At 42.6% G+C, this 12,803-nt stretch overlaps 2 long non-coding RNA genes across 8 annotated transcripts in view; one reads left to right on the forward strand and one right to left on the reverse strand.

The window, feature by feature from the left end:
- LOC106032084 (uncharacterized) overlaps positions 1-12,803 on the forward strand; it is a 39,180-nt gene that overhangs the window by 6,886 nt on the left and 19,491 nt on the right. For 4 of the 7 annotated variants that reach the window (XR_010825176.1, XR_010825172.1, XR_010825174.1 and 1 more), the window contains exons 4-7: positions 3,883-3,945; positions 5,752-5,901; positions 9,012-10,919; positions 12,640-12,750. This is a non-coding gene — a long non-coding RNA (uncharacterized lncRNA). Of the gene's footprint in view, positions 1-2,341; positions 2,460-3,882; positions 3,946-5,751; positions 5,902-9,011; positions 10,920-12,639; positions 12,751-12,803 lie in introns of all 7 variants that reach the window. The other 3 variants (XR_010825170.1, XR_010825171.1, XR_010825175.1) reach the window with 3 other exon arrangements.
- On the reverse strand, positions 752-5,783 carry LOC106032083 (uncharacterized). The gene is made up of 4 exons (XR_007164429.2): positions 5,437-5,783; positions 4,286-4,495; positions 2,370-2,525; positions 752-1,601 (listed from the first exon to the last, which is right to left on the reverse strand). It is a non-coding gene; the product is annotated as an uncharacterized lncRNA (long non-coding RNA).

Genomic DNA, 12,803 nt, shown 5'->3' on the forward strand with positions numbered 1-12,803 from the left:
TTTTGCCAAACTGCAATCAGTGAGCTAACAAGCATTCTGCTTTTTAGGATCATAAAGAGCAATGCAACAGCTAACATGTATTATCAGCAGTGTGCTTACAAATAAGCACTGGAGAAAAATAATGGAATGTATACTTTAAGGTTTCTAGCTACCAACATAAAGGGCAGAGGGGTGGGGAGGTGACTTGCATCAGGCACAGCTTTCTTTGCTTTCTCATCAGCTTTTCAGTGCTTGCTGATGACTTCCTCATGCTCATTAATAGTGTGCTGAAGGTCAGATTCTAGCTTTCGTTTAATAGCAAGCAGGCTATTTCTAGAGGGCAGGAAGAAGTCCTGGAGACCCAGAATATGTTAACTGCTCAGCTCCCAAAGTGGTTTGTGGATAAGTTTTCTGCAGTTTGTTTTTCTCTAAACTTTTGCACTGTTAAGCCAAGTGGGATTCACCCCCTACTGTATCTGCATTATGGAACATTAGGACCTGCATATTTATTGTCATGTTAAATGAAAGCTAAAATAATGATGCACCTTTGAGGCAGAGATAGACTCTGTTGTTTATGAAGTCCTTGAGCCTGAGTCTGTTTTACTGGATATTTGTGTGTATGGATTTGATTATATATACCAATATTATTTATTTCAAAGTGAAGCTGCAGTAGCAGCAGCTGGCTTTAGACCTGACTGAAACTGTGTTTGATTGCAATCTCAACAAACGAATGTAGTTTCTGCTCCAGAATTTATGATCTGTATGTCTTTTTATTTCATGGAAAATATGAGCTCTACAGCTCGTTTAGTGCTTACTGTTTACTGATATGAATCACTGGAGGACTGTTGTTGCTGTAAAAATAATAATAAAAAAAAAAATGAGCCCCACTCTAAGGAAGGAGGACTACAAGGGCTTTAATAGAACAACTGCATTCTAGCAACACACACGGCTCTCTAGCAAAACAACATCAAGTAAATGTGCCATTGTGTTCCAGAACGCTGCACAGGTTCTGAGCTCTATAGGTTCCATATAACAAAACTTCTAAACTCCAAATTTAGTATGGAGATAGCAGTTCACTTGCTAAAAATGTATCCTTTCATCATCAGTCAGTTTTAAGTAAATGAATTGATTGCATTGCTAATCTGTTCGAATAAAAATTGCATTTTTGACTCAATTTTTATAACTGATGTCCCATAATTGCAGCTGAGAAATACTTTTCATGGTATCAGTCCATTCCAGAAGTTATACTTTCTTCTTTGCAAATGTTAGCAATGTTTCCTTTATGGAAAAGAACTGCAGGCTGTAATGGTGAATGTTAAAGTGGCTTCTAAAACCTATGCACAGAAAAAAGATAGCAGGTATGTCATTTCATACCGCAATCTGTAAAATTTCACTAAAATGGATCTTGCTGTGGGCTACGTTCCATAGAAGAAATCCCAGCACCATGGAAACAACGAGCAAAACTGTAGTTTCATTGGAGGCAGAATCTTACATTGTCCTTTTTAAGGTAGGGTTTTCAACCGTGCTGCCCTCCTGGCTGGTCCGTACTGCTTCCAGCTCTGGCTGTATCCATTTGCTCATCTGCTTTTATCCATATCCTCATCCATTTGCTTCCAAAGGTCCTGAAAGCAGATAAAAAATTAATGTAAATAATGGAGAGGAAGCTGAAAGATGTAGGAGGTCTCCCTGCAAAGCTCTTCCTTAAGGTGATGCCAGATTTAAAAAAAAAAAAAAAAAAAAAGTGCTTGATCCTAGTATTGTATATGCCTGTCATATGACTGTAGCCACACTGACTTTAAAAGAAGTATTTCTGACTGAGACTGGTGTCACTGAGGACGGGTTAGGTTTGGGTGTGTATATGCGTAGTGTAAGTAGAGGGAGAAAGAAAGAATCTTTGTTACTTTTTAAGTTACTAAAACTGGATTTTTGGCAGCGATTATATTACTTGATTCCAGCAAAGAGTCTAGCTTTTTGTTACTAGTTTACTGGGTTTTATTTTTGAAATGAAGAGCCAAAGGAAGCTCCTTAGTTTTACTTCTTGGTTTGTTTCCAGTCTGTTACATGGCTACACCATTCAAACAACAAGTGCAGTGGATCCATTTCTCCTAACAGCACAACTTTTCTTGCTTTAATTACATACAGATAGATCTTTGGGTTTCTAGTTTGGCAAAAGCTGACAGTAATGCTTATCCTGTGTAAGGTTTGTCGGAACTCCTGCACGTTGAAGTGGTATGACTGGGAGAACCAGGGCTTTGGAACAAATTGAGATTTTATATTCAAGATGTCTGTCTAAACAAGAGTACAAAACCTACTGCTTTGTTGCTTAAGCTATAAAATAAAACTGGCGTGCTTTCCCATTCAGGTACCTGCTTGCACCCTCTCCAGTTTACCTTGAGATGCTGTTGCAGTTTATTCAGTGTCTTGACGAGCTCACTGTTATTCCTGTTGGCACGATCCACTTGGATTTCCATTTTGTTCTGGTCAGTTTCCATCTCCTTGAGCCTAAGTGCTTCAGCATGCCCTGTCACTTCAGTCTCCAGACTCACCTGCAGAGACGGGATTGCATACTGGTGATTTTCTGCGGAGTCCAGTGAAGCATATGGTGCAACATTCTGTTATGTTGAGTCTAATCCAGCCTTAGTATCACGTTATTGCCCACCGACTAACAAAAACACAGGAGCTTTCCAAACCTGTTCATAACTGTGGTACCAGAATTTTGAACCAAGCCATTTATGAACGCATTTTAAATAGAAGATCGTGACAGCTTTCAAATGGCAGCTTTAACCTGAAGCAGTTCAAGCTGAATGCAAATCAGTTTACTTTATTCGGCCTGTAAGGAAATATGCAACAGAAGGATGAATAAATACCCTTTGTAGGGTTATACACACACCACCTTCTGGTGGAAGGTGGGCAGTAGGCATTGGACCTGCCTGCAGTTCTCACATCTGTACCACAGGGAAGACTCTGCCTCCTCCAGTGCCACCTGCAGTTCATCCTTCTCAGTCTCCAGTCTCTTGTCTTTTGCAACTCATGAATGCTGTTCCCTCCCTTTCCCAGCTGATTGATTAGAACCTTAATTTCCTCTAGGGAAGAAAACAGATATTTCATATGATAGGTTTATTTCAGGACCGTGAACTTTACCAAGTGCACCAGACAGATTCTTTGAATGGAAATGGCATGAAATGGTTCCAGTCACTTTACATTAGCTGCCCTTTTTTTCATTGCTAAATATTATCCTGGATTTCTGAATGAGCCACACTAGTTGCATGTGTTTGTGGAGGCGGAAGAATGAAGCCCATTAAATCACGAGAAATTTCTTCCAGTTTTTAACCCAGCCTTCCCCTCCCCCCTTTCGGATGGTTGCTCATACAAAATGGAAATGGGACTCCGCATCATCTCTGTACAGCAGAGTGCGGCTCTCTGCCAGGTGATGTAGGACAGAGCAAAGGGTTGGGGGAGATAGCCCAGAAAGCACTGGGTCTGTGCCAGAGAGTCCATCACTGTTTTCTGGTGGCTGCAAGGGCAGCAGATTGTAGCATCTTCTAAATATTTACGGTGTCATCTTTCAGCCCCCTGTAGGAGATCAATTTTTGTAATTTACAGAAGTTAAAAGAAAAAAGGCAGCTGCCCTCCCTGTACAGTAAGTGGGGGAGAAGTGATGCCAAGAGGGAGACTCTGTGCAGGAGTTTAACTGACTTCCTTTGAACTGATTTCTGGAGATGCCTAATTCTCCTCACTGAGGTTAAAGGGAGCTTCATCTTCTTAGAGTAAAGGTGGTGATTGTAAATAGTCCTTTAAGTGAATTGCTCAGAATTAGGGAGAATGCTGGTAGCTGGGTTGGGACTGCAGCTTCTTTCGGATTTAAGTCTAACGATGTAACCTGTTTATTATTGCCTTACGTAGCGCTCTAGTGATGATACATGGCCCAGCTTGGAGTGATGAGAGTGATGACCTCCTAGTATAACAGTGAGTACAATCAAGCTGCTATCGTGATCGTGCTTTGGGGGTTCAGAAAGGATCTTTCCAAATGTTATCCCAAGAGTCAGTTCCTGGAGGCAGTACACAGGCAACTGTTAGTATCTTGGGTGAACTGGGTGGCGGGGTGAATGTAGACCCAGTCCCAAGAGCAGAATCTAACCTGTGACTTCAGCGCTTCTAATGTATGTTCCCAGAGCATGAAAGCACTGCTAGAAATAAGAAAACTGGAATTGGTGCTAGAAGATACCACAGGAGATTAAGGAATAGCTAAGTAGGAATCAAATGGCCAATGATTTACAAAGGTTTTTAATGTCAAGCCAGTACTTACCATGAAGGGCCATGTTCTTTCTTCACAGATTCCAGATGCTCCAAGGGTTTTTCACAGACACTCTTAAGCTCAGAATTTCCAGTCAATGTACATTCCTTCTGTGAAATATTCACTTCCACCTGCAGCTCTTCATATTTTTTGTTGCCATTCTGCCAGCATCTTATCAAAGGCTCTCTGCTTCTTGTCCTCAGCAGCACAAGCGGCGTTGGCCTGGAAAGATAAAGCCAAGCATTCACTGGACACAAGTTTTCTTTACACTTCACTTCTCTGCGTGTCCTGCCAGCTAGTCGCAGTTAAATTGGCAGCCGCTCTAATGACTGGCAGAGTTTCTCTTGGTCACTCTGAATGGGTGATTAAAATGTTTACAAGGCTTTCTTTCCTCACCATTAGGAATTTAACAAGATCACCCAGTTCCCATCAGTGTGATAGTCGTCCTTGCTCCTGTGGTTATAATGATGCTGCTGTGGAGCAAATGTTTCCCACTTCAGATATTCCTTGTGCAGATGTGCTGTTAGTAATTGCCTGGGTTGATTAGTGTGACTCTATTTCAAAGACGTTTCAGTTACAAACAAGATGTTATTCAGGACTATTTTAGACCATGTTTAACTGCTTGTCATGAAGGGAAAGAATAAAGGTACATTTTTCTTTCCTAGGAGCTTTTAATCACAAATATTCTACATATCTTTATGATCTGCACATGCGTTCAGATACCATGGTGATAAGCGCACCACAGGAACCAAAGAATAAAGGACTGCTTCATTAAAGAAAGTGATGGTGAAACAGATTTTCAGCCCAGTACTGTAATGCTGTATGTGGGATTGTCAGCTCTTGAGACCTGTTCTAAAGCCAACTGCAGTCATTGGCAGAAACCCAAGGACTTCAGTGGATTTGGAGCAGCCTTTGTGCCTATTTTAAGTAACATTTTTATTCAAATGTCCCACAGTTGCACTGCTATTCATGCTCTTACACTAGCACTAGCAAGAGGAGAAATACTAATTTAATGAAGGAGCATTCATTGCTGGTGTTTAAACTACATGTTGTTTAGATCTGCTTTGAGTGTGGTAGTTAATAACCAGTGGCCAACCCACTGGTACTGCAACACTGCAAAGTTCAAAGCAGGATATCATTATCCTTAAAAAGAAGATGAATACCTTGCCTTGCAGTTAGGGAGGGCTTTTGCTTCAGCTGCACTCTTGTTTCTGGAAGACAGTTAATGAGTTTACAAGAAGCATGCTGAGTGCTCCTAGGAATTTGCTGCGGCTCTCGTCTAGGTTTATTCATGAGGTGATAAATCTTAGCTTTGCTTCTCATGGCCATACAGATTACTGTGACATTTGATAGAGAGATCTTAAAATACTGGGAAATAAGGGATCCGTGAGTTAACAGAAAGACTCCAGCACCAGATCTTGCTCATCAGGCTTGTGCTGGATGCATTCTTGAATGGCTGGCTTTCTTGGCTTTTCCAGGTTGAGTGAGGTTCTCCGCTTCTGTCTGAAGCCTCTGCTTAGTTTTCTCGGGGCTGCCAACACAGGCTTGGACTGATTCAGCTGTCTGCTCTGCTTCCTGAAGCCTCACAGCCGACATTGTCCTGAGGGAAGGAGGGCAGAAATATCTTGGTGAGTAAGTAGCTCATGGAGTGAGGAGTAGTAAAAGTCAGAAGCTGTCACCTCCTTGGGCGCTATTGCTGTTTTCACCAGTAATCTTGGAAGCAATCTCAGAAAAGGGAATGAAAACTGCTACTGGGATGTGGCTGGATCTTCCCTTCCATGGGTGGATGAGACAGATCAGGCTGCAGCTCAGCTCTTTATTGCTGGATTGTTACCTAGTGATAGACTCTTCCACTTTCCATTCAGATATCTCAAGGACTGGGATAGTGTCAAAGAGCAAAGCAGCTTCCCTCCCTGTGAATATCTGTGGAACTCTGTACTAAGGCAGAGATGTAGGAGCTTATTTTGTCTCAATTTGTTTCAGGCTCACAGTGAAGCCCCCCAGGTGTCTTAATAGCAACAGGAGCTAGGACTATGTGAAAGCATCTTTATGTTAGGTCTGTTAGAGAAACTGTTATAAAGATTGGCTGAACTTCTAGCCTATAATACCAGATCTCGAAGTCCAGGTTGTAATGGATTTAATCTGCTTTGGTGCTTTCTTTATTGTTAGGAAATGCTAGTGGCTTTTGTAGGGCTGTTGGAGTAAAGAAAGGCTACTCAACTTCAATCGTTTATTGGAAAGGTTCGGCATTGGTTTTCTTTTGTTAGCATACAAGTGTTAGGTCTCAATAGTCCCTGTTTGTTATTGCAAGTATTTATTTTTTCTTTTCTCTTAGCCAGAGCATTGTACTTCCTTTCTCTCTTACCAAGTTGAGTTCTAACAGATCACGTCTATAAGCTGTGACTCAGCAGCTAAACTAAATAATAAACCACCTTAAGTCCTGTCCCATTCTTTCTGAAAGCTGAGTGCTCACCTTGTTTCTTCCAGCTCTTTGGCTCTTGTCTTGTATTTAGCCTTCCAGATTGTGATTTCAGTATTGAGTTTAGAGACCGGGAACCACGGTTCACTTTGCCCTCCTCCTTCTCTTTCAAATGTGCTTTCATCAGGTCCAAGTCCTACTTGGAGTTGGCCAGGCTTACTGCAGCAGCCGTGCAGGATTTGAGATAGTGCAGCCATTCCTATGCATCTGTCTGGTTGGATTATGAATGCACCGACCTCACTGCCCTGAGCTGGAGTGTTACACTTGAACAACTCAGTTCTGGACCAGCTAGAAACATTTCAGGTTTCAAAATGTCTTCCTGGTCAGGAGCCAAGCGTCTGTTCTCCGTACCTGCTTTTTTTTTTTTTTTTTTTTTTTTTTTACTGTACTGCAGTGAATTGAATTGAGTTCATATAACTGAAAACAGAACTTGGCTTGTCATCATCACTGTTTTCTCTGCAAGTATTTCAAAAGAATTATGACAGTAAACCCATTTGGTGATTGTTCTGAACACAGAGAGAATTCTTGCCAAGCTTTTGATATGCAGGTGCAGCACTTGAATTATTCTTTGGAGATAAAGAAAAATTTCCAAGACAGACATGTCAGGCAGAGACTTGAAATACTGATACATTTTGAGCCAAACACGCGTGACCTATGCAAATAAACTGCTGTACAATCCACTGAACAGACACTGGACCGAGAATCAAGAGGTGTGTGTTCTGCTCTTTGCCGCTGACTCACGGGAGGCTGTCCTATTTTCATATCCATACAAGGCTCATGCCCCCACACACCCCCACCAAGATTAGCTGGTGACAAGCCCAGAGATTAATTTGGATGAGAAAGTTTCCCTTTGCGAGAGCTGAAACAAAAGATTTGTTTCTCTGAGGTGGGGAGCGTGCAAAAGAGCAGGCACTGCACGTCCCACGGTATCAGCATCCTGTGCAGGCAGTTGGTGGTCCCCAGAACCTTTGACTTTTCATCCAGCTGTCCCTTGAAGTTACGTACTGTACCTGAGAGTTGAGAGGGATCTTCATGTGGACAATCTGGTTAATCTAGGCCAGATCTTCCTTGTGTTCCTCGCTCATCTGGCTGTTTCCAGCTGAGGGAAAAGCTCACAGGGAAGCAGGAGAGGAATTAATTCAAGCTGACTTGAGAGAAAGAAAAGCGAAGGTAGAAGGATTGGGCAGATTTGCTAAAGGAGGCAGAGCAGGGCTGCCAGAGTTACAAGAAATGCAGGGGTAGAGTAGGACCCAAGGGAAGTAACATTGCACAAAGCTGTCAAGGAATTTACCTTGGAGCCTGATGGCATTAATTTCAGCTTGGCTCTTCTCCGCCTCAGCCAGCTGGGCTTTGGCTTCAGACAGGTTATCTTCCAGCTTGTGAACATGAGTCTGAGTTCAGCTGTAGGAGAAGGCAGTCATATGATGCTGAGTAAGGCTTGAAGGGCCAAAATATCCTCCCTCCGTTGCAAGCTCAGTTTATTCCTGTTGGTTGTAATTATAAAGGGATGACTAATAGGCAGGGGGAGTGCAAATTGTCCTAATCTTTAGCGAGGGGGATGCCTGCTCCATCAGCCAGGGTGGGCAGTGCTCAGTGCTAGCCTGCAAACGGCTGCTTTCTGCTGGCAGCTTTCTCACCCTGCAGAGAGCTGGATTCTGCCTCGCACTGCTGGCTGCACTGGTGGTTGGAGAAACTCCTTCGTGTCCTCTCCCCCTGGATTTCTGCAGAGTGCTAGCACCGAGGACACTCATCTCTGCTTTCATGACCTCTTTGTCCGTCTCCAGCCTGGCCTTCACTCAGGGGTTTCTCCACAAGCTCTGCCATCCCAGCCACAGCATCCGTGTGCTTTCTGCACGGGGTAGAGGCTGTGGCCTCGCTCAGCAGGACTGCCTCCTCAGCTCAAGGAGCAACTTCAGCAGCCCAGCTTCCTGCTTGCAATTCTGTCAAAGCTGAGAAGGGGCCAAGTATGTGTTGTCAGCTGAGGTCTGGCAGCCCTAGAGCCTTAGTAAGGCTCTCGGGGATGCTTTGGAAGAAAGGCTTCTGGAAGCCTTTTATTTAGTTTTAATAGGCTCTTTATTTGGGACAAGTCCCATCTTTGGTATTACTCCATTAGCAGGTTAGTGAGTGGTATCTTCCAGAAAGATTAACCATTTCTAGGCCTTACTGCTAAAGCAGAGTTTTCTCCAGACTGTGGGTCATGTATTTCCCGTGCAAAACAATAGAAAATAGACCAAACAGTCCTGCCTTGTATTTTTACAGTGTGCTTCTGAATTGGGAACCTTCTAACAAATCTCGGATCACCTTCCCCTGCAAGATCTGGCCTGCTTATGAGCATGGAGAAACCGCTGAAGAAGTGTCGTCTTTAGAAAGTCCCAGTGACATGTCTGTGTCTGAGGAAAGCAAGATGCTCAGATGCTGGTGTATGGGAAGCCGTCTGACCTTGGGGCAGTTGTTGCAACACCAGCCTCTTCCACGCAGTTGGTGAGATCATGGGGCAGATCCTTTCCTTGCTTCTCCACCTAGTGGAAAAGTGTGGAAGAAATTCTCTGCCAAAGAGCCTATGCGTACTTAGAAGCATACCCATTTTGGAAACTGTGGCAGTGTGAGGTATAATCAGAGGGGGGAACGGGAATTCTCAAGTGCAGGCCTCTGATGAACGTTGCTGCTTCTTCTGTCACCAGACAAGATCCTCTACCTCCGTTTTCCCGTCTGTGCAAGGTGTCTAACAACGCTGACCTATCTCCTGATATGGTTGAGAATTAATTAGCTAGCATTTCTAAAGTGAATTGGAATGGAAATGTTACTTATTATTGATGCTATCAATCTGTATTAGTCATTAGAATGTGTTCAGAGCATTATATTAAAATATAACCTTTTTGGGACTAAATTACCTTCAGGCTTTTCCATTGTTAATGAATCTGATTATATATTTAACATCCACATCCTGGCAATTTGCTGAAGATTTATTAGAGTAGATCCATCCACCACTATAAAACTGTAAAAATAGGTGGAGTGAGTTGATGGCTGAAGCCCAGAGAAATGCCCATTTTCCCCAGCCTGCTGCACTCCTACTGGTGGGGCAGACCTCCGCAGAGCAGCTGCCTTCTTCAGAGGCTCCTGTGAAAGAAGTAGTGTTTGCAGTTTTTAACAGTAAGTTTGCATAGGCTGAAGCTGGAGTTCAATATTGTCCATCTTTCATGGGCAATTCTGTTTTTTAATTAGTAGTTTTGTGTCTTTAGGCCTTTTCAGAGATTTAATCACTTCCCTTTGGAGTTTTTTCTTCCTTAGAAAGACGCTGCTACCTGTGTTCTTACAGCACGCTTAGTTTCCAGCTCTTCAATATATAGGACTGGAGAGCACACCACAAGCACAGCAGTGTCTACAAGCAAGAGATGCAAGAGAAATTTGTGCAAATGCAAACAAGAGTCTTAATTTCTTCACTCTCCTCTCTATATGCCTGGCAGGTCGACAGGATTTTTTTTTTTTCCTGGGAGAGATCTACAGCTGGGAATACTCAGCCAAGAAAATGGGAAAGGCCTGGCCATGTGTTCCAGGAGACAACTGCTGTTATCTGCAGTATGGTTAGCTTCCTGTATTGTGTCGGGATTTCGCCATCAGGAATATAATCAAGCTGATTTGGTGACTTGTGGGAAATAGAGGCTCGTTCGTAGAAATTGCTGCAATGTAGGTTTGTGGGTCATTTTTTTTTTTTGTTGCTGAGTTTTCAGTTGAGTATTTGGGCACTGAAATATACTGGATGAAAGAAATATTTGAATTCAGAATGTCAGCACTTTGCTTACTTTGGGCTGAGGTCCCCTTTTTGGTTTTATTTACCACTTTTTCTTCCATGGTGAGCAGAAGAGTGCTTTGCAGGAGCTGCTATGGAGGAGGGGAGGTCAAGATCTACCTAAGGAAAAATAAACAGTGTATCTCAGCTGGTTCTATTGCTTAAGGTTTTACTGGGTGATCGGCTCCATTTTAACAGGATAGGTTTAAAAGCACCCCAGAAAGTGGGATCATCTGTGTGCACCTCTGAAGGGCAAACACCAGCACTTAATTTTTTTTTCTGTCCACACTTAAGCGTTCCAGCGATCTTGCTCTGAAGCACAAGTATCTTGTACTCCCTGTGGAGCTCTGTGTTAGGATTTATGTCAGCAAGTCTTGCCGGTATGTATTAATGATTTTACATGTTACAGTAGATATTTAGCTTTTTAACTAGGTAGATTAGTTGTTTGGATAATATGTAGTTGTAAATTTGTATTCTGGAAAGTTAATTTCTAAGGGGAGGCTTGTCAGAGAAGTACTGGCAGACCCATCACTAAAGTAATCAATAGTGACACTAAAATAAGTTTAATTTGTGACAATATTTTGCATTTCTAAAACAATTTTTATCTGAGGATCATAAGGCCTTACATAAACATGAATCAGTTAAGCCTCATAACTTCCTGGTGATTATACACATTTTATATGTGGGTGACTGTGGAAGATGAATTATGAATATCAGACAATGAGTCAGAGAAAAACTTAAGAACAAAATCCTGTATTTCTGATTTGGCTTGTCTGAACAACTGAACTGTATTTCTGCTTGTTGCTACATTAACACTGAAGAGATCAGGGTATGACCATGGATTTTCCTAGTGACTTTCTGGTCCAGCAACTTTACAGGTGTGGGGAAACACCAAGTCTACGGAGCACAGAGTTGGATGTGAAACTAACACTGTCCTGGTAATGGGCTGGAAAACAAACAAACAAAAAAAATAGATTTACCTGAGGTGCTTCCTGAAAGCAGAATGAGCTTTGAACGTGCATTTTGAATAGGCCTCGAGGGACTTGGTCCAGCACTATTTTAGAAGAATCTAGCTCACTCTCAGCAATTCACAAAGCTCTTTCGGGCAGTGGCACAAATTGGCAACGCTTTGCTGTGCTGCCATGAGTTAATACCTAGAAAAACACAGTTGCCTTCCTGTTTGTGCAGCAAGCTGTGGTCTCTAAGCAAGCAGACAATGATTTTTTTCTTTTCCCTAGACGGGGAGAATGAGCGCTCCATTTTTCTTTACTCTCTCCCGGTTATTTCTGCCTGATGAACTTCCTCCAAAGCGCTCTCGTTCTTTTGGAGTTTAGTGACTGAGTCATTCTGAGCAGAGATCTGAAGCCAGAGTTCAAACTCTGTGGTCTAATGCCTGCAGGCAGGGAAGGGAACATCACACAGGTTTCATGGATCTCACAAACTATTTGCAGCATCAGGACAAAATGTCATTGGAAACTTGTATTTTTTTCTAAAGAATTTGAAATTCAGTTAATAAATTCTGAAACATATGAGACATCTATGAGTTTAACATCCTGTGGATGTTAACACTGACTTCAGAAGAAGCAGCAGACAGCCACATGGTTGCTATAGTACAGATTTAAAACTTCTCCAGTTACATTAAATGAAAACCTATCCAGGTGCAGAAGAGGCAGAAGTATTCCCTAAGGCAAGGTGGAGAGCAGTTACTGGCTGTGGAGGAGGAGGAGCATTTTGTAAGCAGAGGCTTATCAGCACTGCCATGTAAAAGTGGGTGTAATTAGTAAAGAATGTAGAGGAGATGCTGCTGTCTTTATGTAGAGGGATCCCTAGAAATTACTATGAAATTACTACTACCGTGGTGGTAAAAATGTGAAGTGTAGAATTAAATCTGTCTCGAGACTGAGGTACCGGAAGACAGTATCAAAAATTGTGGGGAGATAGCTGAGTGAATCTGAGCATCCCAGAGGGTGTTCCCTCTGGTGGAGCTGTAATGGTTGTCAGGGTTCATTTCTTTGGACAATGAGAAAGGGGGGAAGAAAAAAAAATAATAGTAATAACAAACTGTCGTGCTTCATACATGCATTTCCTTCTTGGTTTTAGGCCAAGGTGGTCTCCAGCCCTTCGAAGTCACATTTCAAGTCACTGAGCTCATCTTCCAGCATCTGTGTGCTACTACTCCTGACAGCTCTGTCATAGCGGGGATTCGGCTCGGTAGGTCGGTCTTTGATTTTTGTCATTTGGGGCAGGCACTCCTCAGCACCCAA

This window comes from Anser cygnoides, chromosome 15 (genome assembly GCF_040182565.1).
Source record: "Anser cygnoides isolate HZ-2024a breed goose chromosome 15, Taihu_goose_T2T_genome, whole genome shotgun sequence".
NCBI classification, from domain to species: Eukaryota; Metazoa; Chordata; class Aves; order Anseriformes; family Anatidae; genus Anser; species Anser cygnoides.